Source organism: Gobio gobio (assembly GCF_949357685.1).
Source record: "Gobio gobio genome assembly, chromosome: 3".
Classification (NCBI taxonomy): domain Eukaryota; kingdom Metazoa; phylum Chordata; class Actinopteri; order Cypriniformes; family Gobionidae; genus Gobio; species Gobio gobio.
In genome coordinates this window covers 11,346,815-11,371,867 of record NC_137099.1, presented here as the reverse complement: position 1 = coordinate 11,371,867, position 25,053 = coordinate 11,346,815, and the positions used below count along the sequence as shown (strand labels likewise).

Below are 25,053 nucleotides of genomic sequence, written 5' to 3'. Positions count from 1 at the left end.
GTGCATGTAAATGATCTGCAAAGTAACAAAGCACCATGCCAAAAGAGAGAATCTCTCCAACTGAAAACACTTGCCTGAAACATCTCGTTTGTAGTCCTGAGATTATTTCCGTGACTTAAAGGATTAGTTCACCCAAAAATGAAAATTAGCCCATGATACTCACCCTCAAGCCATCCTAGGTGTATGTGACATTCTTCTTTCAGACGAACACAATCAGAGTTATATTAAAAAATGTCCTGGCTCTTCCAAGTATTATAATGGCAGTGAATGTTGCTCTGTTTTTGAAGTTCATAAAAGTGCATCTGTATCCATCATAACTGCTCCACACTGCTCCAGCAGTTCAAAATGCTTATAGTCTGACGACATTGCACACTAGTTACACTCGTCAGGCGTAGCGTAAGCATTTTGAACTGCACAAGGTGTTGCACTTTTTCCATAAATTGAATACAGAAGACGGTCTGACGGAAGTTAGAATTTTTACTTTATACCTCTATTACTATACTCTTATTCCTGCGTAAAAATCAAGGATCTCTGCATCTAGACAAAGTTAGTGCCAGTCACGTTGGAAGTTACCTAGTTGGGGACTATTTTCAGGCGCTGCGTAATATCATTGCCCCGCTGCACCCGTGGTATGGCAGCAAATTTCCTTGATTATTACGCAGGAATGAGAATATAGTTCCTAGACATATCGGCCTAGAAAATTGCAACTTTTCATTTTCCGTCGGTCTTAGTACACGATGTAACTACAGAAGAGTCACGTTTTAAATAGGAAAAATATCAAAACCTTTTTTGAGCGAGATGAAAACTGTCTAATCAGATTCAATGATATATGCTAAGCTATGCTAAAAGTTCTACAGCCAGACCCAGGAGATCAGCTGAATGGATTCGAAAACGGTAAAACTCAACTGTTTAACTCTAGAGGAGTTGGAAAATGAGCCTATTTTCAAAAATAATTGAGTGTTCCTTTAATGGACAAGGTGTGACTGCAGTCTAAGTGGAAAAGTGGGGATACGCAAAAGGATAGTAAATACCTCAGGAGGTACTCTACTCTAAATATTTGGGAACCACTGAGCTAATTCAGTAAAAGCTAACTTGCTAATTGGAAACACAATGCTGTGATAGCATTAACATAGCATAGCAATTGCTGAATGAGTACGGCAATATAGAGGGTATGCACGCAACGTCACCGTCGTCCGGAATGACTTCAGTTTCGCCCACTGAGTGGCAGCATTAGTGTTCAGCGTGAATGTTGCGAAAAACAAGAACACATCTAAAACGGCAAAGAGCTTTGAGATTAACTGAACAAATAGATTTGTCAAGAAATCTAAGGTATATGTTTACAGACCCCAGATGTTTACCAGATGTTTACAGAGTTATATAATTACCATGATTGGATGTTTTTAAATAAGCACTGACAAAAACTGTACAAGTTTTAGGGGTGGACGATATGAAACTATATATAACATTGATATAAGTGAGAGTCAAGCCTAGGCCTCATGAAAGCAATTTTTTTAATGAGATCGGTGCCATCCGATGGACACATGAGCATTTTTATCACGCATTCGCAAATTTTTACCACTATAGTGGATCTTGCGCTTTATAATAAAAAAACAAAACAATGTAGCTTCATCGTAATGGTCCGAAACTTGGTCACTTTATTGGTACTTGGTTAGCCTGACAAGCCAGACCCACATCAAGATGTTTGGTCTGGAAACTCACCATTGACAGGGCTCAATCCGAGGGGCGGGATAAACGGTTGTCTGTCAAATTCCCTCTGCACGCAATTGGATAGCGCCACAACCAACCGAGGCGGAGCTAACGTTAGTTGACAGATTAAACTCCGAATACATCTTCCTTTCTTCCGAATGACTTAAGTGCCGTTCTTTGTTCTTTCCTCAAAGAAAAGCTTAACTCCAAGTCTTCCAGAGTAGCGACCAAAACCGATTTGAAAGACGCTGATCGTCAGCTTCTTTGTTTACCTGTAGCACGCAGAATCTCAGCAACTCCGCTCCGTCATTATGTTAAGCCCGCCCACCGACTCTACACACGCTGTGATTGGCCTGAGCAAAGTTTGGTTTTTCCAGCTCTGAGGTCTAGCGAGAGTTGTTAGACTACACTCGCGGCAAAATAAATTTTCTGCCGCTAGGGTGCGTCTAGATTTCTAGGCTAGTACTTGGTATATGAACACCCCAAAAAATTGGGGACAGGATTTAAAAAGTCTAAGGGGTTGTAAAAAAAATAGTCACACTGAGGGTTTTTGGGTGTTCATTTACCAAGTACCAATAAAGTCACCAAGTTTCGGACCATTCCGATGAAGCTACGATTTTTTACATTTTTTATTTAAAAAAATTCGGGTCAGAAATGACCGAAGAGCCCCAAAGGGTTAAACGTTCACCGGTTCCCGCCTCCTTCTTCCCATAACGTCATACCTCATTACAATATACCTGTTCTCAAACCAAGCTCATGCTCCTCTCCTTTTATCAATAGTACAGTTGTTTTGTTCCATTAGAATGCACTAAAATGTCAGTAATTTCTGTTAGCATAAGTTGACAAACTACTATCACATCAATAATATAATACTGAGAAAGGGCTGAAGGTCACATCACCATGAAAGCCTTAATACATTGCAATTTGTCTGTGTGTATGTGTTTTTGTGCAAGTTAATTGATCAAGCATATGTTAAATACTCACAGCTTTGGCACTGATCCTCCTGGGGGCCCCAGCAGCGGCCGTTACAGGAGCGATGACACCTCCTGCCTGTGGGATACATCTTATCGTTAATCCTGAACAACAACAACACTACTTCAATTGCTGTGGGATTTGTTTTATACAATGTCCCTACTTGGTTTTGTCACCGACTAGATTTAATTGACTGTTTTATAATTACCAAGAGAGTGCGCTTGAGTGGGACCCTGATTAACAATATCACTTCAATTAAAAGTTATCATTTTTAAAAAGTAATTCTGCTATTATCTGAGTGTTGCAAAAAGACTTTAAAACTTTGCCAACAGTTTGCAACAGAATATAGCCTCTTTGAGACACTGCATTTGCAATTTCCACATTGTATGCAGGTATAGGGATTAGGGCTGGGTATTGACAAAATTTCACAATTCGATTGGATTTCGATTCACAAGCTTACGATTCGATTTTGATTTGATTCAATATCGATTATTTTGGAAATATATCAGGTACAATACATGGCAAATTGAAAACACATCTCTGAACTAATGCTGTAGACTATGGGAGTCAGTTGTAGCCTACTAAAATATTGAAGGTAAAAATTAACTGATTTGTACACTTAAAATTCACTTTATGGGCCTCATTCATGAAACACGAGCAGAAGGAATTTGTGTGTAAATCGTTCGTAAAGCCACTCTGACGTACATTTTCGGATTCACGAAAATGTTCGTATTTTCAAAATGTTAGTTGGTACGGAAGAAATTTACACTTGCTCCATGTAGATGGTGCGTAAAAAACATTTGAACGTTCTGTGTTCTAATTTAGGCAAACTGATGACATTGCATTTTGAAGCACCATGTACCGTAATAATATTTCACGAGTTGATTTGCCCCATCTTTTTTTTTTTTTACTGTTCAACATTGGGTAATAGTCAGTGCTCGTCACTGTCACTTTTTACCCGGCCGTCCAATCACAGTGGAGGAGGGACGGGACAAAAACTACACCAACCAATCATCCCACTTGTACACCAACTGAACAACAATAATGGAGCTTTTTACTGCAATTTTTAATTTTTACTGCTTTTTACTGCAATTTTTATATTCAGTAATATTCTTCAAAATGAGATACTTGTAACACACTACTGCCATGGATATTCTATATCATATTCATAGCAATCAAAGTTTCTCAGATGGAAAAACGCTGTCTTTGCAAAGCGCTTTCAAGCGCCACCAGCTGGCCATTTTCAGAAGAGCACCAGGCATTTTTAGCTGGATAAAGTCCTTTGATGGACACATGACAATTTAATATTTATTGCTAGGCATATGGCCAATAAGTCTCTTTAGCTTTTATGCAATATACTGGAGCAAAACCTGAGAAAGAAGTCCAGAAGATTCCACAGAATGAGGAATGTTTGGAATTCATTAATAAACATACGTTTTACTACCAAACCCGTGGTATACGAAGCGTTTGTGAATCTGGAGGAGAGTTTTCGAAAATGTCCATTTTACGTGCAAATTACTCAGAATTTGCTCTTATATTTATGAAAGTTTCATGAATGAGCCCCAATGATGGGTTTTTGAGTGATCTCACACCACAGCACCAAAAGGGAATTTATGTTTTAGAATTTCATAATAAAATGGACGATTTGAAATCTGAGACTTTGTTTTATATCAAGAGTATCAAAGCACAAAGATTATTGTGATTTATTGCTACAGTGTTCCATTCATTCATCAACTGAAAACAGGATGACTAATTGATTCTCGGGATATAAGAATCGATATCGTTTCGTAAAAATAAGAATCGATTAAAATCGAGAAATCTATATTTTTTTACCCAGCCCTAATAGGGATCATAAAAAAAATCAGTCAAAATCTATTATTACCCATCATTTTAATTTCAAATTTGAATGATAATTAAAAGTTTAAGACATTGATAATTAAAAAGACATTTAATATCTTCTGCTTTCAATCACATTTTCATTCACAAACTTACAGGACAAGTATATAGGCATTTATTTATATTATGAAAAGAAAGTTGAAGAAAGACTGTGCATCACTTTTCAGTTTTCATCTTGAACATTTGTCGGAGGATTTTGAGTGAATGCGGTCATCCCTTCCTCTTTACTATGTTACAGAATGACATAAACATGAATGAACATCAGAAAATATGTTGAAAGATACAATTTACAGAATTCCGTATCATGTCACATGTAATCATAATCAATGTTGCAAACAATGTCACGTAACATTATTAGGTTACAAAAATATTTCAAATAAATGTAGTAACTTTTTGTTTATCAAAGAATCCAGATGAAAATGTATCAAGGTTCCCACTAAAATATTAAGCAGCACAACTGTTTTCAACATTGATAATAATAATACATGTTTCTTGAGCAACAAATCAGATTTCTGAAGGATCATGTGACAGTGATGCTGAAAATTCAGCTATTAAATATATTTATATAGATAACAGTTATTTTAATTTGTATTTCAAAATATTACTGTTTTTCCTGTATTTTTATCATAAGATACATTCTTTCCATCCCCAAACTTTTGAACAGTTGCGTATACTAAATTAATGTATGCATGATTTAAAAGTTGCATGCCATTTTTAGGCATTTAAATGTAAATTCACACTTTCACCAATATTTCAGTATTACTGTAAAACATTTTTACTAACTTTTTTGCTACAGCTTGAAATTTAGCATACATTTTTTGAATGCACACAACTATTTCAAAGTCAATCCATGAAAAATATAAATTATTATAGCCCAATTTAATTCATTAAACATATTCAAACACTCACATGTGTTGCCACTGTTGTTTGAGGGCACAACCAGAAGTTCAGAACGCGGGTTCTTGATGATGTCTTGCCAGTGGATGGTGTCAGCATGGCACAAGAACTTGTTCTGATCCACATACACGCCTCCATTCAGGATTTCTACAACAGAGAAAATTGTAAAAGGGGGTGAATTAGGAATCGTGTTCACAACGTGCTGCATTTGAACCATTTTGCCTATTTCACCCCTTACAGAAAAACCACATGAATTTCACATGTGACCACATGAGTTTTTGCATGTATCATGTATTTTTTCTGTAAGGGACAGCATAAATAATGCTGTTTGTGCATATCAAAGACGTACAGTTCATTCAAAGGTCAGATATAACCCTGACTGCTCTATGAAACCAGTTTATGATTTATAAATGAAATGTAATGAAAATAATCTCTCTCTCTCTCTTTTAGAACAGGATTTAAGAATGAAATCACCCAAGTTAAGGAGCTTATAAAAGATCAAGCAAGATTATGAGCATATCAATGTGTCTGTAGAGATTGGGAGCATATGCATTATGTGGTGGAGGTAGTATATTCAAGCTGATAGACGCCACATTCCTTTTAAATCCCTCCCTCCTGTTCCCCTGTAACAAATAGTACTAGGTTTAGCGCTCTGATGAACAGCCTCAGTTACTGAGAAATCAGATATTGTGTTCTGTAAGCCTGCTTAAAAAAAAAAAAATCACAAACGTATGACGTAGAACTGTTTGGTTCATAGCCTCCAACAACCTTCTGATGAATGAGACCGTAGCTGTTTAAAATGGGTTAGTACGGTTTCATTCCCTCTTGAAGGGAAACAAATAGGAAGTTAATGAAGCAGTATTATTATTCAGATGCTGGCTACCGCTTCATAATCAACTAATGCAACTTTATAAGTTACATGGCTGGACAGTTCTGTTAGAACGCCTCAGATCTGCACAGGGTTTGATTACTGAACCTACACAACTGATTAGAGCTCACTATTAAAGCTTCAGCAAATATCATCTAGTCCCCACTGTTTCTTGTTTTTAATTGCTAAGCCCACACAGAATGGATAAAATGTTTTCAAATGGATCTGAGCACTAGTATACGATTAGCCTAATCTTTCAAAAATACACAAATTGTTATCTGTAAACATTGTGAATGTATGATGCATTATATATTTTATAATTGCACAACTCTTATAAGAAATGTTTTTAAGCAGCAAATCAGCATATTAGAATGATTTCGGAAGGATCATGTGACACTGAAGAATGGAGTAATGATGCTGAAAAATCAGCTTTGCCATCACAGGAATAAATTATATTGTAATTACATAATACAACTGTCATGATATGTTTTCCCCTGCGGGTTAAAGATTTGACATATTGCATAAATTATATTTGACTGAAATGCTTGTATTATTTTTTTTATTTATTAGTTATTTATTTATTTTGGGCAAGTGAACATTTTAACACAAAGAAACATAATTAACATCTTTTTTTGACAGTTTGTGCGGGTAATCCACAAATTAAAAAAAAAATTAAAAACCACAAAAAAACGTGCATGTAATGTGCAAAGTTATTTTCCCGTTTGCCCAAAAAGGAGTGGGAAGAAGAACACTTTTTTAATACCACCCCCATTTCTCATAAATCATATAACATAACATAATAAGCTTCCTTTTTGTTTTCATTGGACCATTACTTCATATCATTACACTTGAGGACGATAAGTAACAATTTTATCTTTGCTAACTTAATAATTAGATTGCAATAATAACTATAAGATACCAACAATGGTAAGGAAATTTTACAGATACCAACACTGGTAACAGACAGCACATACCAACAATGGTAAGGAAAAAAAAAAAAAAAAATTCTACCAATGATAAAATTATTTTTATGATCACTACTATGGGCCCTGTTTTTACAATCTAAGCACATGGTCTAAAGCGCACTTTTGCTAGTTTAACGACGGGAAGAATGGGTGGCGCGCCGGCACACAGTCTAAGGGTGCTTTCACATAGTTCGGTTCATTTGGTCCGAACCAAGGGCAAAAAATGATACATTGTAGCATTTTTCTGCTTTTTTGGTTCCTTTTCACACCACACTGATTGCTTTGGTCCGAACCAGTTGAAACTAACCAAAATGCAGTCACATGACAACATCCACATCACTCATTTGCCATGGCGTATTTCCTAAACTGCTTTTCGATTGGTCAGAATTTACGTGCAGGAAAATTCCAACAGAAGAGGAAAAGCCAGCAAACAACACGGAGACAACACAACTATGGAGAGACGAATGCGCGGGCTGTTTTTGTCCCTGGCCATAATCTATTACATTGTTTGTATATACACCACAATATGCAAACAACACATTTCTATAATGAAGCGCGGATGCGGCTTGAAAACAATGTTCTAGTGCACTGCATTAAAACACAGTTTTCAAAAGTTGGGACCTAATATGGTCATCAGACCAAATTTCTATGAGGCTCCGCACGGCCTAACTACTCCAAGTTTGTCCGCGAGCTGCCATGCTAAAGTGCAAACTGTTAACAGACACTTCCTCATCCCATAATGCACAGCGCAGCTGACTACGACAGCTGGTTTAGACCAAAAATGATCAGTACTTTTTGCAGTTAGGTCTGTTCGAGGTCGGATCAAGTTCTCACCACAAACCTCTTCAAGGAGGTCTCGGTAAGCTTGTTTGGTCCGCTCTTGGTGCGCACCCGAGTGCGATTGCTGCTTTCACACCTGACCAAACGAACCACACCAAAGGGGAAAACGAACTCTAGTACGATTCAACCAAACTAAATGAGGCAGGTGTGAAAGCACCCTAAAAGGGTTGTCCCTATTCTCTTAAAGGCATGAAACGGAAGTTGAGATCGTAATTTTTCCATGTTTTGACGTATATCTGAGTGAAACCTTCGCAAACAATAAAACATGTGGGCGGGGCTTGATTCTGTCCACTGGGAATTTATTGGATGGTTGTGGTTTGCTATTGGTCGATCTCGTGTGTGAGCGACAGGTTGCTCCGCCCTCGCACCAGTAAACACGTCATCAGCTGCAGGAGAAGTAATTTTTAAGATTACGAGGGCACATGAATTTATAAAAAATAATGATGTGCACAGATAAATCATTTATAATAAATACTGCAATATTCAGGTTAAAAAAAATGATTTCATGTTGACTTTAAATACAGTTTAAATACATGTGTGTATTGCCACGATTGGTCAAATAATTAGCCAATTTCATTCGTCACTACTGCAAATAGGGAATTCTGATACATGCAAGGATTAAGACATGTAGGCATTTGTATATTTATGTACAAAATAATAATCCTTTACATTTTATTCCTTTAATTTTTCATATGTATGTTTCTGTGCTGCTGCGCATCCCTGTGTGTGTGATAGGCAGAGTGTAAGCGCATTGTGCACCCGCCTATAGGCACATATTACTAACGCGCTCTTTAAATAACAAAAACAATATTGAGCTATTAACAACAATGTACCTGAACACACCTCATTTTCAGACCAGCATGCCCATGGGCGCACAAATGGGCGCAAATGCATTTGCTAAGGTGAAGGGTATACCGACCCATAGACAAGCTAAAGATTGAATTTATGCACATTTTGACTCAATATCTCAAATTAACTCATTGACCAGCATTGCTAGTTTACCATGTCTCAGAGCCCTCATCCCTGCATTCAAAATGAACCCAGGAGTGATCAAGGGTATTTAAACATGACAAATTCACTTCCTTTGAGTGAAAGTGAAATATTCAAACTTTCAGCACTTCCGCGATGATGGAAGTGCAGTGTTCAGGGGGAAAGGTTGAGACTGTGAATGGAACAACAGACCATATGAATACATTTTTAAAGAGTCACTTTTGACATTCACAGCTGGAAACCCAGCCTGCATGAGAAACACTTCACATCATTAACATCTTTTTGATGAGTTCATCTGCACACAATTCGCAAAGAAGGTGGCGAAAAAGCAGGGATCCATTCAACAACAATTGTAATAAATCTATATTTAAATGAGAATACTATCAATTTGAGAGCTTAAATAAAGTTCTTGAGATAAAGTGCTTTTGAAGAAAAATTAAAAGAGAGGGAAAAAAGTTGAGCTAATCAAAATGTTTTAAAATATATATTATGGAGTCATCTGAAGGGCAAGCACTTATCGCACATACTGCAGTCCTTATCGGCCAGAGAAATTGGGCGACATTATGGCACCCCTATTAACGTTAACTGCCAGCCTCCATCTGTAAACATAACTCAATCAATTCTATGGCACAAATAAACTGTGGGTCAAAGCAGAGCACAGTGCAATGTTTCTTAAACTGAAAATCATAGACAAATATATCAAAATAAATATATAAGACAAAAATCCCATAACACAAACAACAAGCTTATTAACTTTGTTGTAATTATAAAATATGAACTTTATAATAAAACAATAATCATTAACAAGCATTATATGGCAGAGGCCGATGATTGAAGCAAATGTAAATCAAGCATATAAAATAACATAACATAACATAACATAACATAACATAACATAACATAACATAACATAACATAACATAACATAACATAACATAACATAACATAACATAACATACGTTTGTATATCTATGGAAATGTATCTGTAATCTGTGCATATATTTTACCGGGTGTTTTAAGGACAACCAACAAAATCAGAAATTAAAGTAGAAGCATAAAAGCATTTGTATTCAAGTTTGAATGTGCAGCTGTGTCATAACCAATTAATGTTTTTTTTTATTAGACAGAAGACAAGCGAGAAAATATTGTTCATTAACTCAAATTGGGAAGACATTGTCAGACTATTAAAATGCCTTTTTATGTGATAAAAAAATCACCTCATATTGTTATTTATTTATTTACTTAGATCTGACAGAAAATGCAATCATTTTGCATACAACAAGGGAATTTAATATTAAAGCCAAATTAAAACAGTGCCAAAACCACTAACGTTTGACAAATAATCCTCATTTCATTCTGTCTGTGTCCATTTTTACATGGACAAATCATGTCCAAATGGCAGATTATAATCAGTAAGATGCAAATGAGACTGGAAAACCTAAAGGACAGGTCACCAGTGCACATATGAAGAAAAGAAACCAGGCTATCAATCAAGAATGGGCATTTATTGAAAACATAAAAAAAAAAAAAAAAAATGCACTTAAAAAAAGAAGTATTTTTTTGATATTGTGCAATTTTTGAATAACATCCAGGTAACACTTATGGTTAGTAGATGTACTTACCATAGTAATAACAGTAAATTATGCATAATTACATGCAACTAACCCTCAACCAAACCCTGACCATAAGTATATGTAGCTAATTAATATTACTCAGTACTTAAATATATAATTATACTGTAACAATGACACTGTAAAATAAAGTGTTAACAAAACATCCTAATCATTGAATCATGTTATGCCAAGCACTATTTTATAATGTCTGGTCACGTTAGAATGTGCATTAACTGGTTTAGCCTAAAGAAATGTAAACATTAAAATAAATATTAAAATATTTTTTCATTCATAATAACATAAACATAGTAATACATTAAAAAGTCACATGATGTGAGCTAAAAAGCAAAATCATCAATATGATTGCTGTTGTCTAATTTAGACATAAACATATAATATTTAAAACAAATCTTCAGATTTTTAAACAGGAGCTGTTTGCCTTTAACCAATATGTAAAACAAAAAAAATCTGTAAAGCACTTTGGTCAACTCTTTTCATGAAGCCTTGTTCACACCGAGAGCAATTTTAATGATTGAATATTAAAATAAGATTCTGTCATTCTACTTTGACATGGAATCAATTTTCATGCTGGTAGAAATTATCATTATGCAGGGAAAGCATATTGAACTACGACATTTCATGAACAAGAACAATTATTAATGCATGAATCAAAATCAGTTAGAATCAGTGGCGTCACAAGGCCCATTTTAGGAGGACTTTAGCCCCCCTATATTTCCACCCAGCCCAACCCCCCCCCCCCCCTCTTAAAGATTTGCTATTAAAGATAATGTACACTAATTCAGGATCGCCTCGTCCTCCTTTAAAACTCATATGAAACAGCTCATCCCTGTATTAGACTGCGTTATTCAACATGTGTCAGAGGCAGAGGACATACTATGTGCATTTATTGATAGATTGTTATGATATCTGCATCTGAATAGTTCTTTGTCATAAATGGAGTTTACATAATATGAGGCGGGGGTAATTCAAGACGGTTTCCCATGTACTGTAAAATCTGGGCTTATTTATTTATTGATTTATTTTTACAAAATTCATGACTTTTCCTACTCTTGCTATACTTCATACTTAGTGCAAAAAATGGCTATTTTTTAAAATAATATTAATTGGATAAATCCAAAAGCAAGACACGTGAAAATAACTATAAAAAGGAGGGGAAATGGCACATTAGATAATGAGTGGTCCTCTGCTGCCAACCACTGGTTATAGTTGTAATTTCATGTCCTTTTCATGTAAAAAATGTGTTTGTTTTCCACCAGGTGACAGTAATTCTCAACTAAAGCATGGTATTTTCCATGTTATCTCCATGAATGAATAAAATCTTCTTTAAATTTTACTGTACAAATAAAAATAATAGTGTTTGAAACATTACCAATCTAGATGATTACTGTAATACAAAGTTTGTCTGTATTCTTAATGACTATTAATGCATATTATCTGGTTATTTAAAATTATTAGAAAATAATTCAGGGATTAGTTGATAGGTGGTGTAGAACCTACTGTATTGTTCATGCCTACCCCAGTATACAAACAACATATTAAATATATATATATATATATAAAATCATACCCTCATTTGGGGCTTAGCCCCCATAATCTTCTCCTGCCCAAACTTCTCAGAGGAGACAAATGATGCTCCCATAATAAACAATAAACATTCGCACAGCATGTGCTCACACAGCAATGACAAACTTCTGTTCACTTTGTCGCTGTCGGTGTGAACGGCCCTTAATATCCTCTACTGAGGCTTCAGATCATGATCCACGGCCCTCCGTCACTCCCGCCCTCCGCCCCACATTCACGATGCATCTCATTACTCAGCCACACAGGGAGGGGAGTTTGGCTTGTGGAGATAGCAGAGCGTCTCAGAAATCACACCCAGCAGCAGGGTCTCAGGAGGGCAGGCTTGGAGGGTTGGTGGAGCGATGATACGGCTGCCATCTCATGTTAGAACAAAACCAAAACTTGACAAAGCTAGTCTTTATTTTCTAGCAAACTTAAATATAGCACAACTGTCACTGGTGTAGCAAGTGTGAAGAAATGCCCAAAACCTGTTCCCCCAAACTTCCTAGGAAATGTAGAAATCAAGAAGGAAAATGAGTATTACAACATTCCTGTAGCTCAAACAATAGAGCATGGGGCTAGCAATGCCAATGTCAAATGCATGAGCTGCTAAAAAATGCATACCTCAAATTCAATGTAGTCTTTTGGATGAAATCGGCCGCCAAATGCATTCATGTAAATGTGTAGCTTTTCCTATATATGCTTCAGTGTTTCCCACAGGATTTTGTGAAACTATGGTGGATGGACATCGCTCCACTGTGTTTAAAGTTTATGGCCTGTCCAACTCTGGAACTAGGGAATCAAAATACATCCCTGAGCTTGAGAGGCTGTTTATTCTTATCCAATTTTTAACTAGGAAATTGGTATTTACGATAATTCCAATATGGTAAATGGTAAATGGACTGCATTTATATAGCGCTTTTAACAGACAAACGGCCATCCAAAGCGCTTTACATTTGCCTCACATTCACCCATTCATACACTCATTCACACACCGATGGTGTGTGACACAATAGCGCATGAAGGCAGCAAAAGTGCACACTTCGCTTTGAAACATGCAGTGCAAAAATACTATATACTTATTTAATTAGATTTTAGTTGGTTTGATAGATATTTTGCAAAAAACAATGGTGCAAATTTTATGTATTTTAATTGCATATACATTTTCCATGCATTTAGATTACATAATTTTAACATAAATAAATTAATGAACTTAATGTGATTCTTATATGTAAGTCATACATAAATGTAACAGGTAAGATTTATGTAATTGTATTGATAAACTGAATATGATTCATATATGCCAGTTTTACGTAAATGAAACAGCTAAGATTTATGTAAAAGTGCACAGAAAAACGCCCGTTAAATTAACCCTTCGTAGTGTTCATGTGTGTGCTCACTACGGGGTTAAAGTACAATTGAAGCAGTGTTAAAGTTAATGAGATAATTGAGTGATGATTGAGCATTAATTATGAACACCTGATAATAATTAGCAGAATCAATGACGGAAAGAGAAACACAAGAACTACAACTGACTTCAGCCACAGCCTTAGATAAAATCAACTGAAGATAAAAGAAGACATTAAATCTGAAGATCTCAGCAGATGAGGATTAAACAACTCCACAAACAGCATTATCAGCTTCATGCATTACTAACCTTTCTGTTTATAGTTTTGTTTGCTGGAGATCAGTGTCTGCTTTAGTTGGGTTCTTGATCCTTAAGTCTTTAACTGTGTGTTTATAAAGCACATTTGTTACGGCAAGGGAATCCAAGAGAATATCTTATCTGGTGATGTTGGCTATTTATATATTGTTAATGACATCGTGTGGCTAAATCACTGATCTCATTCGGAGTCTAATCCTCTGTTTAATGTGGTACTGTGTTAATAGTTTTGTTTTATTCATAATAGTTGCCATGTGATTCTACAGCACGAGTTACAGCACCGTTGTGGTAATCGAATAATATGCAGGATTTAAATCTATGGCATTGCTTAGATATACACAGACATCAAGAATCAATGTATGCATCTCAACAATGGTGACAATCAATTAAAAGCTTCTAGCTGCAGTGCATGTTGGGTACCACCAATCACCCCCCCCATGTGTCTTATCATGCATTGCGGCATGAATAAATTATGCATCTGAATTGTGACAAATTTTCTTTGATACTTACCAATTGCTTTTACTTTTGCTGTTTTTGTTGTGACATTTTAGTTGCTTGTTTTATGTTAAAAGTTGATCTGTTTATCTGAATTTTTTTTTATTGTCACCATTGTAGAGATTCATACGCTGATTCATGATGTCTGTGTGTGTCTAAGTAATGCCGTAGATTAAAACCTTTTGTGCACTTTTTTAATGTTTTATCTGGATATTATTCAATTAACACAACCGTCCTGTATCTTGTGCTGTAGAATCACATGGCTAATACTATGAATACAATACAATTAATAACACATTACCTCTATAACCAGCAAATTAGAGCAGTGATTCAGGCCAAAACAAATGGCCAACATCAACTGATAATATTTTCTCTTGGATTCCTTTGAAATAACAAATGTGCTTTATATACAGTTAAAGGAGGCAGAGAAAAACTAAAGTTAAAAAATTAAGGGTCAAAAGCCCAACTAAAGCAGACACTGATCTCCAGTATGGCGACTTCCAATGAAACTATTATTTTCATTAAAACCGAAATTACAGAAATAAAGTCAGTCTGGTTAGTAATGCGTGAAGCTGATAATGCTGTTTGTGAAGTTGTTTAATCCTCATCTACTGATATCTTCAGAGATTTAATGTCTTCTTTTATCTTCAGTTGATTTCATCTAAGGCTGTGGCTGAAGTCAGTTGTAGTTCTTGTGTTTCTCTTTCCTTCAGTGATTCTGCTCATTATCATCAGGTGTTCATCATTAATTCTCAATCATCACTCAATTCTCTCATTAACTTTAACACTGCTTCAATGGTACTTTAACCCAGTAGTGAGCACACATGAACACTAGGAAGTGTTAATTTAACATGGGCGTTTTTCTGTGCACTTAAATAAATCTTACCTGTTTCATTCACATATAACTGGTATATATAAATTACATTCAGTTTATCAATACAATTACATAAATCTTACCTGTTACATTTATGTATGACTTACATATATGAATCACATTAAGTTTATTAATTTGTTTATGTTAAAATTATGTAATCCAAATGCATGGAAAATTTATATGCAATTAAATCTTATGTTTAGACATAAAACATTTTTTTGAGTGTATAAGAGGTTTTCAAATACTATGGTACTTGGTAATTAATGGGAAACACTGTGCTCAGTAGATCTTGTTTCCCAGTGAAATAACAAAAACATCTTTAAAACAAGGTAAATTCACATGAGAAATGAAATCGCATAAGATAAGTAGCCTAGAAATCTAGATGCACCCTAGCGGCAGCAAATCTAATTTGCAGCCAGGGTAGTCTAGCAACTCTCTGTTGGCTTGCGAGCTGGACAAACCAAACTCTGGTCAGGCCAATCACACCGTGTATAGAGTTGGTGGGCGGGCTAAACATAATGGCGGCAGAGTTGTGACGGTTCCGCGTGCTACTCGTAAACAAAGAAGCTGACGAACAGCGGTCTTTCGAATCGGCTTTGGCCGCGACTCTGGAAGACTTGTTGTTAAGCTTTTCTTTGAGAAAAGAACAAAGAACGGCACTGAAGTCATTCTTTAGAAAGGAAGATGTGTTCGGAGTTTTGCAGACCAGATACGGCTATACTAGCTCAACTAGCTCCACTTCACCTTCTTCGTTGCTCTGGTTGGTTGTAGCGCTATCCTATTGTGTGCAGAGTGAATTTGAAAGACAACCATTTATCCCGCCCCTCGGATTGAGCAATGCCAATGGTGAGTTCCCAGACCCAACATCTTGATGTGGGTCTGGCTTGCCAAGCTATAAGATAAGTACATTTTGTTCCTTTCACAGTTTTCTTTATTTTTTTTAACCTGTTTTAAGCATGAACCTCATTAAATGCATTATTTTAAATTTTTTAAGTTTTGCAGTGTAGGCAATAAAAAAAATCACATTTAGAGCACATTCTTGATTTCCATTTTTGTCTTTATCCATCCTTTCAAACTGCTGATTTTGCACAGCTTTTTTTTTCTACCATGAAAAAAATGCCAATGCAAAATAGGCTGATACATTAGAAACATCCACATTATACACAAATTACACTTTTACACTGAGGCTGCTTTGTGCTTAAAACATTCTGAAGATATGCTTTTTATATTCATTTTATTATTACTTTGTAAATATTTACTAGTATTTTAAGTAAATAAAGGAACCACCCCTCAAACTTTCACTGGTTATATGCTTCAAGATGCGCTGACATTAGCTCAGTTTCATGAGGGAATGTTTTTAAAAAGTAAAGCTGTGTTTGAAGCTGCGAGATTCTGTGTAGTTTAAACATTTTGCTGCATAATGATGATGCTGGATCCATTATTAATGGAGCTGTTCCTCTCTCAGCCTTTTGAGCAACAGACCAGTGAGATGAATTGGCTCTGCTCTCTTCATTTCAGTTAAGCCTTTTCACACATGAGTTCTAAATAATTCCTAGAATAGCTCGGTCAGCATGAGTTGTTTTTATTATAATATTGTGTGTGTGTGTGTGTGTGTGTGTGTGTGTGTGTGTGTGTGTGTGTGTGACATTAATATTTGGCATGATTACTCAAATATATTGTATGATTACAATTACATGTAAAAATACATATAATAACAATGAAGCCAAAATTCCTTTAAATTTTTAACAAGCAACAATAATAAAGGTGCACTTTAGAAATTCTACTAATGATAAGTGACTTTGTAACTACAACTAACACTCATAAGAGTATGTGGGGGAGTATTCAAATAAAGTATTAGCAGATATTGGTAACACTTTGTTTTAATGTTTCCTTGTTACACGTTACATGTATTTACTATTGTAATAACTATAAATTAGGCATAGTTATATGCAACTTACCCTAAACCAAACCCTAATCCTACCCTAACCCTATTGTAAGTCCATGTACTAAGTTGATATTACTCAGTAATTAAATGTAACATGGACATATAAAAAAAAAAAGTTAACCCAGATATTAAGCAGACAGTTTACTAATATTCTAAAGTCTGCTAGTTGACATGTGGTTGCAAAGGTATTTACAGTTAGTAGAAATAAAGTGTCCCCAGGCTTTTAGATCTGGATTTCAATCAGCTTTCTATTGGTTGTCTTATATTTATCCATAACATGAAATGTAATAGAAGTTTCAAATTACTTATTTTCAATGATGTAAATAAGCTACTGTTAAAGTTGGACACGGACATTGTGATCATCTTTTTTTCCCCAATATTGTGACTTCTATTTGAGTGAAACAGCTTCTCCAAAAAGAAAAAAATGTAGGATGGGACTTGATTTTGTCCGTTGGGAATTGTTTGGATGGTTGTGGTTTGCTATCGGTCACTCTTATTTGAGTGACAGGTTGTCCCGCCCTCACGCCATCAGGGCAGGGCAGGGCGCTAAGGGAAGGGAAGTTATTTTGTTTAAAGATTATGGAAAAAATCTGTAATATTTCATAAAAAATGCATTAAAGAGGTCACATATAACAAAGAGAAATATAAAAAACAATGCCATTATATCTTTAACATCATTGACAAAAATGGATGAATCAAATGAGCCTTTTTCACATTACATTTGATAATTTAGCTTTAGATTCTAATCAATGTCTGACTGGGTATCTATTTTGTGCCTAATTCAGACATTGTCATAATTATAGTCTGGCTTACCATATAGCTTTATCCATCCAAAGACATTTGTAGTGAAATGTTCCCTATAGTGCCATATAATTGTCAATGTCCAAATCTCTAATAGCAACACATCACATTATTAGGAGCTGCCAGGAACTTCATAGAGAGTATATTAAAAAATTGAAAATTAACTGCAACCCCTGCCAACCTCTTGTACAAGTCAAGACGTTAGATGACAAACCACCAATATGTTACTGCTGGGCTAGCGTTGGCTGACTTGCAAATTGTAAAATTCAGATTAGATTTTTTAAATTCATGTCTACCTGTTCTGAGCGCCCGTACACATTCTGAAGGGCCTTGAAAGCAAGATGTTTCTTATACTTCACATGTATATGCTTTTTGGAATAATCAAGCTGCCAGTATGCGGTACATAGAATTTGGTCTTGAGCCAATGATCTACTATCGGGGTAATGCCACTAAAACAATATTAAAATCTATTCTCTTTGATGACAGACACAGATATCTGTGTACATGTCAGCATTGCCTAGGGTAATGGCGGTTTTACAGTAATTTAGGTAAAAATAAATAAAATACCAGTGTTGGTTTTAACTGCCACGCAATGTACAAGTAGAGAGGGACAGCTGAATAAAATCTGCATAATTTAAGAAGTAATTTGTTGCCTTTCTTTGAATCATTGAATTAATATTACTTTGAAAAATTCATTAGAAACAAAATATTTTTTATTTTTATATTACTTATAAAATATGACTTATATTTTTTAATATTTAATTTTTGTATATATTTAAAAGAAACATGCATGTTGATTGGACAAAATAAGCGTAATTAAACAAAACTTAAATAGATTTATATAACATACAAACATTTTAATTTGTTGTTTTTTTTGCTGCATAATTAACCTTTTTACTTTATTGTTCATTCAGATGCATTTCTAAGCATCATGTGCATCAAACGTGATAATGCAATTGATAAAATCTTTCCCCTTTGTTCATATGCTAGATGTGTGGAAAGGTTGTGTCTATATAAAGAACTTTATCGCTCAAAAGCAATCATTATGTAGCACTGCAAATACACAAAGACAACACAATCCAGACAAAACAGTAGAATTACTGTAGGGTAAATAGAATGACCTCCACCTTGAACTGAGGGGTATATGCAGCCAGCATTACCTGGTGGAAGGATGAAACATGAAAACATGAGCCTTACTGATGGGTAAAAGTGTGTTGGGGGATTTTACATCAAGACAGCACATTGAATCAAACATACAGTGAACACACATAGATGAGGATTCAAACTGAGAGATGAGAGAGACTTGTAACTAGCAATACTGGCTTGCAATAGCATGGAGAATAAATAGGGTTTTACAATCAACGAGGCAGCAAATATGTATCTATGCATACTCTCTTGTATTACAGAACATAGCAATAAATACAGGAAAATAAAACAAAATCTTATATGGGGGTGTATAAGGTACATGCCTTCAAGTCAAAAAGGTTGAGAGCTACAGCCTTAGCAATTGCACGGCAACATACTAAAAACCACTTAGAACACTGCAGCAACTGCATGGCAACGCCCAGGTAACCAATAATTTCGCTGATCTGGGCGGTCTAGCCCCTTTCTGTAAGCCATTAGTGCAAAATTTAGGAGATCTTTTTTGAGTTTGAGAATTATTCTGTGGTTAAGTCTTGTTTTTATCACTTGAGATTAATAGCGAAGGTGAAACCATTTTTGTCCAAGTGTGATCTCGAAAAAGTTATTCATGCTTTCGTATTTAGGTTAGATTACTGCAGCTCACTAGCCTAGAAATCTAGACGTACCCTAGCGGCAGCCAATCTAATTTGCAGCCAGGGAAGTCCAGCAACTCTCCGTTGGCTTGCGAGCTGGAAAAAAACAAATTCTGCACTCATGGTACGAAAGTAAACTTGACATTTTCTGTCAGTCTTAGTACACAACATGTAAATAGGAAAATGTTGGCGTTATTTTGACAATTATTGAGCAGTAGGCTAGCTGGAGCCATTTACCTCCAGTCTTTGTGCTAAGCTAGGCTAGTGGTGGGTGCGTCAGACAGAGTTATGAGAATGAGAATGGTATGTATGGACTTATCTAACTCTGGGGGATATGGGGAATAAGATAAAGTACCAAAAAGTCGGCGTGTTCCTTTAAATTATTGTTGTGCAGAAAAAAATTTACTTACACTGTTACACACCTCGGGTCAATAGTGACCCTATGCAATTTTTACCAAAAAAATAAATAATGGGAAAACAGGCATTATTTTATAATTTTACATATTTTTTCTTGTTATATTGTTTATAATGAATTGATTGAGCAATACTAAGAAGGTAAAGGTCTACCTTTAAAAAAATGATTGATTTAAAAAAAAAAAAAGATTGATTTAAAAAATCCTCCGCGACAGTGAATGAGAACGAAGTATGCGTTTAAGGGTTTAAGTTCCGCTTCTATGCTTCTTCGGTTATTACTTTTCATGCAGTATGTAACATAGATGTTTGTGATTGTAAAAGGTCTGCAAAGTTTCAAAGATCTCAGTGCGCAGTAAATAGAGTTATTGTCCCCCAAAAGAAAGAAAAACAGTATGTCTTCTAGCTTGAACCTATGCAGGTTTGTAACAAATTTGCATAATGCCTATGGCCTTCATTGTCTGCTCATGAACAACCTCTTTGACCTGCTCTCTAACACTGTAGTTGTAGCCTGGAAGGCCCGTTAGAGTTTGGTTTGTGTTGTCGACATGTTGAGAAGAAGCTGTTTTCTTCTCTGCGAAAGCAATTCCACTTTGCATGCACTTCCAAAGATGAGGACTAATACGGTAAAACCAACTCCATCGTTATTGTTCATATCTGTGTTTACGAATGCTGATGAAGCCTCTGGAGCTGAAATTCAGATAAGGGAAGTTTTGTTTCTGACATGCACTATAAGCGGTAGACTAATCACAACAGAGTGAGCTATTTGACCAATCAGAGCAGAGCAGAACCATTTCATCATATAAATTCTATTTGTTTTTCAATCATATTATTCCTCTTTTATTTTCTATATGTCCTGATTCACAAACTGTTGCATTTGAGAAGAAACACAAACTGATCATTTAATGTGATGAGGACTGATCTAACTAATGCTGCTGCTGTTTACCAAGCATTTGGGTGTACACGCAGCCAGCAGATGGAGAGAGAAATTATATGTTCTCTTTAGACTGCGCTCAGCTGCTTGGCATGCTTTCAATTAGACAACAACAGGACAAAACTAAAGCCTGTGGATGTGTGTGTTTCCTAAATGGCACCTTTTTATTTGTATCCCTGCAAGATTTTAGCTTTGGTAAAAACATGCTAATTTTACTCTCCCCAACTATCCTTTAGTCAGTGTTTCTAACCTGTCTAACCTGCTAATCATTTCACGATGATCAGTCAAGGATAATAGTATTGAACCGCAGGCTACATACTTCATATTTTGAATCCAGCTTGCGATATTGTTTGAACAAGAAATACAGGAGAAAGGCCATTACCAGCTACGTTTTGCTGTTCTCAGAAATGAGGATTTTCTCACAATTATTCAAGCCGGATCAGTTGATCTGATATGGACTCTAATCTGTATGCATTAACAGTTGTGGCCTAATTGCTTTTCATGGAACTTACTGAGACCCACTGACACGAGAGTAGTGTGTGGTCAGAGCTCTCAATTCACCAGACAATCTGCAAATACTGGGATAGAGGAATAGGATACTTCCTCGTTATTATCGTTAGGGTAAATATCATAAATTAATAGACAGACCTCTTAAGAATACTTAAGAATACCTAATATTTCTGAATAGCGACCGCTGACCTTAAAAACACTGTAAAGATGACCACTCATCCGGGAAACCGGTTTCTCCGACATCTCTTTCTTTATCTGACATAATACATGTATGTCTTATGTCAGTATGTAATGCATGTATGTTACATTTTTATGTCTATTTATTTATTTGGTAAACAACCATGGGCCACATTTACTAACAATCTGTGCCAGCGCAATCAATCTTTTACCGTTAAAAACTACTGTCAGGATTTACTAAAGACACGTAGTGAAAAATGAGCTCTAAAAAGGCGTGGGCACAGTTATTTTTGCGGCTGACCTTATTGCATATGCATTTTTAGGAGTTTCCCTTTCAGATGCTAAATTTATGGAAGGAGAGTATTTAAATGATTCATGCAAGGATTCATACAACGGAGTTGTGCAACTGTTTTTGTTTGTTCCCTGCATTTCGGCAACGATTGTTTTATAAACAAGACCCAGTTCGACGCCGGATTTGTAGGTTGTCTAATGCCGAAGGATGAAGCGGCCCCAACGATAAAGTTTCACGATCGTCCGTTGGAACCGCAGATGAGTACAACCGGTGAGTAAAACTGCTTCAAATGTCTGTGTGCTGTTGGCTATCGGCACGCAAGTGCACATCAAGTAAACAACATGATCACGTATAGTTCATTTATCAATGGAGCATGCAATGTAATTTACACAAGCCGCCTAGCAAAGTAGTCTAACATTGACTTTCCTTGATTTTTTTTTATTTTTTTAAATATCTTCTTTTGTGTTCTACAGAAATAAAGTCATACAGGTTTGGAATGACATGTAATTTCATTTCATATAATTTAAATATTGAAGAAAATATTTGTTAAATAATAAATCTGCACCCTTAAAGGTAGCCTGACAAGCCAGACCCACATCAAGATGTTGGGTCTGGGAACACACAATTGGCAGGGCTCAATCCGAGAGGCGGGATAAACGGTTGTCTTTCAAATTTCCTCTGCATGCAATAGGATAGTGCTACAACCAAGCACTATCAGCGGTAAGACAACAATCACAAGCGGGTTGAGTTCCATGCGTTTTCCCACCAGCGGAGCTAGTTGATAGATTAAACTTTTGCTATATCCGGTTGTCAAAACTCAGAACATATCTTCCTTTTTTAAGAATGACTTCAGTGCCATAACGTTCTTTGTTAGCAGGGATTTCACGCGGAACCATCACAACTTTGCCGTCATTATGTTAAGCCCGCCCACCGACACTATACACGATGCGATTGGCCTGACTAGAGTTTGGTTTTTCAAGCTTGCAAGTCTACGGAGAGTTGCTAGACGACCTTGACTGCAAATTACATTTGCTGCCGTTAGGGTACATCTAGATTTCTAGGCAACCTTAAAGGTGCACTGAGTACATGTTATAGCATCTAGCAGCGAGGTTGCAACCACCCATCGCCCTTTTGTAGCACATAGAGAAGCTACGGTGGCCGACACAGGACAAAGATGTCGTCGCCTGAGACAGCAGAGAGTAGCTAGTGCTCTGTAGAGAAGTTTGTCCATTTACATTTTTCATTTACATTTATTCAGATGCTTTTTATCCAAAGCGACTTACAGTGCACTTATTACAGGGACAATACCCCTCGAGCAACGTGGATTAAAGTGCCTTGCTCAAGGACACACTGGTGGTGACCGCTTGCATATCAGTTCAGTGGTTTAACCCACTGGACCACCATCTCCACATGTTTAGAAATGAATGGCACAAAATGGCGACTTCGCTGTAAGGGGACCAGTGGTGTATTTAGATAGAAATGGCTCATTCTAAAGTAATAAAAACATAACTTTTCATTCTGTATGGTCTTTATACACCACTGAAAACATAGTTATGTATATTATATTGCATTTCTGTCAATAGATCCTCATAAATATTACAGTGTGCACCTTTAAGGTTTGCTTGAATGATTAATTTTGATACGGTGAAAGAAAAGTAATATTTGTGTTGAAATGACCACATATATGAGAGCTACTTCGTAAAGGAGAGTAAGAACATGGAAGAGATGATGACAACAACAACAACAACAACAACAACAACTGTATCAAAGGATCCATTAAACAGTGTTCTGTGTCTCAGAAAGGAAAATGCATGCTTTCATCTCTTTACCTGGAACACTGCGGGATTGTAATGGAATAATAGGGAGTATTGGAATAAATCTAAGCAAATTTATATTAGAACGTAAAGTTACAACTAAGCAGTACACAGGGAATTACAGACCAAGCCATAGTTCTTTTACTTTTCTCATTCAGTCATACTTTAGATCAAGAAACGCTTTGCAACACAATGATGGTATTATGGTAATATTTTTGAGTCATTCAGGAACATTAAATGATGTTTAACATACAGTATCAGTAATTTGGCTTTATGTTAATATGAAATGCCAAAGTTTCATGGCATTTCTATAATGACTCTATAATGCATTTCTACAATGACAGCCCAATAATAAATCCAACTTTAACAAAGTAACTAAACCTCAAATGTATAGAGTTTATAAAAAATAAATTATGGCGGGGCAGTAGTCATTTTGGTGGGCATACTGATGGCTATCGCTCTCTATTTTCTCTCATCCTAAACCCCTTTGGGTCAACAAAAGGGCCTTGGGCATGGGAACACATACTTAAAACACTGGTGTATGTGTGTGTGTGTGAAAGGGAGGGAGTTAAAAAATTATTTTGCCTACAGCAACATTCTGACACACAGCACCTATTAGGAAGCTTATCCATCAAATCAAGCACGTCCTTTCTGAAGGGGGCAATGGGTTATATAACCTTTCTGACACTCAAGAAAACCTTGAGGTTCCACTCTAAAATATAACAAACAACCTTATTTGGTAATTCATGTAGATTTAATTCCAGAGATAATTACAGCTCATGTGATTAAATTGCCATTATTCAGTAAAGAGGGGAGACCACCAGCAGCAAAGTTCTCTTTCTACCATAGAAAAAATAGTGCAATCATGGTTTCATGCACCAGTGGAACAGTCCTTAAAGAGATAGTTCACCCCAAAAGGAAAATCCTGTCATCATTTACTCACCCAAGTTGTTCCAAACCTGTTTGAATTTCTTTCTTCTGCTGAACACAAAATATTTTGAAGAATGTCAGCAACCAAAACCTTTGATGGGCC

General features: G+C 36.0%; 1 protein-coding gene across 1 annotated transcript in view; it reads right to left on the bottom strand.

Annotated features, from left to right (window-relative positions):
- The window catches only part of LOC307123458 (receptor tyrosine-protein kinase erbB-4-like), a 259,218-nt gene that overhangs the window by 65,304 nt on the left and 168,861 nt on the right, over positions 1-25,053 (bottom strand). Inside the window, exons 3-4 of the mRNA XM_079811989.1 lie at positions 5,485-5,619; positions 2,692-2,757 (exon numbers count right to left, since the gene is read on the bottom strand). The gene's annotated coding sequence lies outside the window, so the exon portion shown is untranslated. The remainder of the gene's footprint in view (positions 1-2,691; positions 2,758-5,484; positions 5,620-25,053) is intronic.